Raw genomic sequence first — 6000 nt, 5'->3', positions numbered from 1 at the left:
GAAGTGCGTGAAAAGCCATCTCATAGCATTACAGTGTTTATTTATTTTTATTTATTTATAAATTTCTAATCTGTGCAATCAACATTACTAGGCAGGTTACATAAAAATATCAAAATATAAAATAACTTTACAAACAATGATAAAAACATACCTTAAAAAAATACCTCCATAAAAATATATTGAATAAGCCAACATACATGACAAAACTAGTAAAGAATAGTAAAAGGCCCACAAATTCTTGACTCTCCTTCCCACCTTGAAACAACATACCAAATTACACATACTATGAGTCCCCTTACTATATTTCCCCACCTCCTTATGCTTATACCATACAAACACTGACACCCCTTATCACACCTGTTTCCCACAAATACACACACACACACACACCCCTGGTGAGTGGACTCTTGTTCTTGAAAGCTTATGCCTCAATAAATCTGATGAAGTAAATGGTGTCAGCTGCCCCTCTGACACCATTACCATTCCTCCATTCAAATCTTATGCCTTATCAACCTCACAAGCAAATCCTGACAACTCCGTCTGCAAATTTCTATTAAATAAGTACTTACTGCATGCTTAATATATTTCTTGGAAGGTTTAATGAGAGGTATTTAAAATTGCACAATATAATGGCTTGTTCCTGGGTGTAAGCAGCATGAAATCTATCTACTATTTGGGATCCTGCCAGGAACTTGTGACCTGGATTGACCGCTATTTGGAAACAGGATACTGGCCTTGATGAAACCATGTCCTGACCTAGTATGGCAGATTTTAAGTTCTTATGTTCATCATGTGATCCCATGTTGCTCCCTGAACCCTCTGAAAATAATATTTAGTCGTGTGTAGTAATACAGTCACCTCACCACTAGCATGTGAACATCTGTACAGGTTTACAGCAAAGACCCTCTAACATGTGTACAATAAAATTGCAGAACATAATCAAGACTGAAATACTCACAGCTCTTCTGAGACTTTTTTCATTGATCCGTTGATTCTTTTTCCTCACATGCCATTAGTAATAAAATATAGGAGTAAAACTATGCAGGGGATCAGGAGGGATCATTATCAGTACCTCCAGGCAATGAACGAGGACTCTGCTCATATCCTGACCTCAGGAAATTGTCTTGCAGAATTCCATTCGCACACACTAGTATTATTTAAATATATGCCTGCATGAGAGCTAACAACAGGATAAGGAAACCTTATACATGATTTTCTTGAACTAGAGAAGAAGTTAACAGGAAATTTCAGTTATCACCAACTGACGCATGAGAACTAGATCCAGCAGTACAGTTTTAGTCTAAGGAGACCTTAGTGCACAGGGAGAGAGAGAAATATCTAAGCTTGCATTCTTATACCAACAATGTGATTGACAATCTTCAAGTCACATGGCTGCAAGGTTTCATAGGACCAACCATGGGATGCCTTCTAAAATTAACCACAATTATTCTCTCTGGCAACAGCAATAACTGTGTAAAAGCTGATGCTGCTGAGGCACAAGATCCATTCAGCTCACTGGTTAAAATCTCTATTTTTTTCATGCCCTCTTAAGAGTGAAACTAGATGGCAAAGCTCAGGGTGTGTTCTTTCTGAGCTTAGGCCAAAGAATTCACTGATAATATTTCCCCAATAGTTATCCTAATTATCACCTATGAGAATAAGAACATACTCTGAGCTGCATATTCATTTTCCCAAGTCATTTCTTCTCCTGCTCTCGACCAGTAGTAACCCAGAAGGGTCACTAATTGTTAGTCTGCAGTAATACAGAATATGTTGGTTTTCATAATATTATTGCACATTGTTTTTATAGAGCGAGAAAAATAAATGTATATTTAACCAAATAGTAATATTGGTGCATGCATAACATAACAGTTAACTAAGCATCATATTACTCATCACTCAATGTCTTTGGCAAATATTAAAATATTCAACTTTCACATATGGCCATCCTTTTCATATATTTTCTACACCCAGAGAAATACAATCAACCTTTACAATCTCTTTATTTCTCTTACTTGTCCTATATACCCATCAACTTTCCATGCTTTCACTCCATACCCAAGCTTTTTACAGCCACAGAAATAGTTATCCAACTGTCTTTCTTGTTGTTCCTCAGTCAATGACCTCTGTTCCTAATAGCATTAACCATCAACCTGGTCCTTCCTCTCACCACTCACAGTTATAATCTCTTCAACATGGTAATAACTGTCAATTTTCAAACGAACAATAATTCATGTAATAGTATTTTCTCTGCTTATTCAATAGTTTGTATTTAAAAAAATTATAAATGTACTGTAAAGAAGTTCTTGTTTGTGTGTATGACTTAATCTGAGAAGATTGAGACATTTTTATGAAAAAAAAGGTTTGAAGTATGTGAGGGTATGTATGATGTATGAATGGAGTGAGAATTTTTAGATGCATATTTTTGCGGGAGATACATTACAGTGAGTTGCCATCGCTCTCTCAGAGCTTTCCCTGGAACCAGGTTCTCGCTCCTTGAGGGCCTAACTCCTTCCAGCTACTGAGCCTTCTTAAAAATCTATGTGAGTGTGTCATCTACTACTGGCTATGTATACAGCATACCCTGTCTACTCACTACCTATAGTCTCTCTACAGCTCAGCAACCCTGGGATCGCAGTTCCAGTATCTGAGGGACTTCTGCCCTGCCGGGTACATTAGCTCACTACTGCCACCTCTGGTGGTTCTACAACCTGTCTAATAAAGACTATCTGTGTCTGTCTCCATACCCAAGCCTAGCCGGTGGGTCCTCTCAGGACATCCTCCTGGGGCGCTGTCATCTGCCATTGGCAGATGACAGCGCCATGAAGTTAGCATGGGGCACATTTAAAACTAATCGGAGAAAGTTCTCTTTTACTCAACGTACAATTAAACTCTGGAATTTGTTGCCAGAGGATGTGGTTAGTGCAGTTAGTATAGCTGTGTTTAAAAAAGGATTGGATAAGTTCTTGGAGGAGAAGTCCATTACCTGCTATTAAGTTCACTTAGAGAATAGCCACTGCCATTAGCAATGGTAACATGGAATAGACTTAGTTTTTGGGTACTTGCCAGGTTCTTATGGCCTGGATTGGCCACTGCTGGAAAAAGGATGCTGGGCTTGATGGACCCTTGGTCTGACCCAGTATGGCATTTTCTTATGTTCTTATGTTCTTATGAGCATAACAGACTGTTAACTCTCAAATGCTTGCTCCTCTCATCAGCATAGCAGGTCCTAACAGATTGCTAACTCCTCCCCCCGGCAGAGCATATTATAACAGATTATAACAGATTGCCAACTCCCAGCTCTAACACAGGGCTTTCCTAACAAGTAGTGCAAGAGTGGATGTATATGTGAGTGAATATTTTAATTTTTGATATAGTTTGGTATATTGTATCCTTTAATATAAGAATTGTTTATGAATGATACTTGTTAGTGGGATATTTGTCTAGGTTATTAGTATTTTTGAGATTTTGTACATTGTATACTTTTTGGCACATCATGTGTGTTTTCTAATAAAATATATTTGATATTATTTGAGTGTATTTGCATTATACCATGGTATCATCTCTCTTATTTAGTATATGTATGGTTGAAACTGTTCTCAAAAGCAAAATTACTGACCACATAAATGGTTTAATGGGGAAAGTCAATATGGTTTTTCTCCAAAAGGACGCCTTGTCTTACCAATTTACTAGATTTTTTTTGAGGGTATAAATAAACATGCGGAGAAAGGTGAGCTGGTTGATATAGTGCATTTGGATTTTTAGAAGGGATTGGACAAAGTCTCTCATTAAAGACTCCTCAGGATATTGGAAGGTCTTTGGAATGGAGGCAATGTCCTATTGTGGATTGGTAACTGAATAAAAGATCAGAAACAGAGGGTTTCTGAATGGAGAAAGTGGAAATTGTTTTGAGTCGATAAAACAGCAGTGGATTGTGAAGAACTGCAGAATGATCTTGTGACTAATTTTTTTTTTAATTCTTTATTTATATATTTTCAATTACATAAACAAAATATTATTTGCTTATAAAGAAATACAGTGGGTTCTTAATACCATAAATTAAATCTTTACTCCTAACTTTACATTAATCCTTTTCAGAAAAAAAAAAAAGAATTTTTTTTGAAAAAACAAATAGACAAGTTAGGGTAATCATATCATTATACATTGTTATCCTTCAACCATAAGTTCCCACTCCCAGCAGAATATATAGTGGAGAGGAAGTATGAAATCTTTTAAGGAAGTTCAACACAAGAATAACTTATAAACAATCACACCCAATTAGTTCCAACTTAGGTGTTCCACAGGGTTCGGCCCTTTCACCAACCCTCTTCAACATATACCTGCTTCCTCTCTGCCTCCTCCTCACCAATCTGAAAATCAAGCATTACATATACGCGGATGATATCCAAATTCTCATCCCTATCAAGGAATCGTTGCAAAAATCCCTTATTTTTTGGGACAGTTGCTTCCAGGAAATCAGCTCACTCCTCTTTAAGCTTAATCTAATCATCAACAAAGACAAGACTGAATTCCTTATCATCTCTCAAGATGAAAACTTCCTCACTAAGGAGACAGCTTATCACCCAGATGATCAGCCTCAGGTTAATAACCATTCTCTACCTACCTTCCCTTCAACATTGCAAGATAACATCAAAAACACCACTCACGTAAGAGATCTAGGCATCCTCTTGGACAACCAGCTGAACTTCAAAAGTTTGTCAACAATCCAACGAAAGAGTGCTTTTCAAATTACAAGTCCTTAAAAGGCTTAAACTTCTCCTGCACTTCTATGATTTCCGCTTGGTTCTGCAATCAATTATACTCACCAAAATTGATTACTGTAACTCCTTGTTGCAAGGGCTCCCGGCTGTCACCATTAAGCCTTTACAGATGTTACAGAATTCGGCTGCCAGGATCTTAACAAACTCAAAAAAGAGGGATCACATCACCCCCATCCTTTACAACCTTCATTGGCTCCCCATCAAACATAGAATCCTCTACAAAGTCCTGACCATCATGCACAAAACTCTACACAACCTTGCCCCACTCGATCTCTCCATCCAGGTTCGCCCTAATACCTCCACTAGACCTATGAGAAGAGCATACCAAGGCACCCTCTTCGTCCCCTCATGCCAAAACCATCTTTAAGGAACAGGGCCTTTTCAACTGGAGGTCCCAGTCAATGGAACACTCTCCCTCCAGACCTCTGATAGGAGCCTTGCCCCATCTCCTTCAAGAAACAACTAAAAACAAGGTTATTCAACCTTGCGTTTCCATAACCCTCATTCTAACTAATCAAAGTCCCTCAGATACCCTTTAATCTTATCTTGCTTATCCTTCCTCTTTTCCTCTATTCCTTATCCCCTTCTTAACTTCTTACTGCCCACTTCCTAAGGATCCTTTGCACAACGTATTGGATTGTTTCACTTATTGTGACCTTACTATGTTACCCTAAGTTTTTCGTTTTTACATTCATGGTTCCTTGTATCGCCTTTTTTTGGCATGTTCTTTGTTCTTTGTAAACCGGTTTGATTTGTATCTAATGCAAGAAGATCAGTATATAAAAACTAAAAATAAATAAATAAATAATAGTATATGGCTTAACACGTTGGACTGGTATACAAATATTTCTTCAAAAATCGATACATAAATATTGATAATGTCTGGGGCTGCTGGTGACTCCCATGGATACTCCATATTTCTGGTGGTAAACTTGTTTGTCAAATATGAAGTAGTTATCATACAAAATTAGTTGGGCTGGTGAAGGTAAAAATGAAGTGAGTACTTGCTGGTGCTGGGGATGTCACTCTAAAATGTCTCTTATCTGAATTAATACTACCTCTTTCAGTATATTAGTGTACAATGATTCCATATCATGAGTGACCAGAAAAGAATGTTCAGAAATCACTTGAAGATCCCGTAGCTTATGTAGTAGATTGGAAGAATCCTATAAATAAGACTGTGTGGCTTTCACATATCTCTGCAAAAATATATCCAAGA

Source organism: Rhinatrema bivittatum, chromosome 16 (genome assembly GCF_901001135.1).
Source record: "Rhinatrema bivittatum chromosome 16, aRhiBiv1.1, whole genome shotgun sequence".
In the NCBI taxonomy this organism is placed as follows: domain Eukaryota; kingdom Metazoa; phylum Chordata; class Amphibia; order Gymnophiona; family Rhinatrematidae; genus Rhinatrema; species Rhinatrema bivittatum.
Note: the sequence above shows the minus strand (reverse complement) of the source record.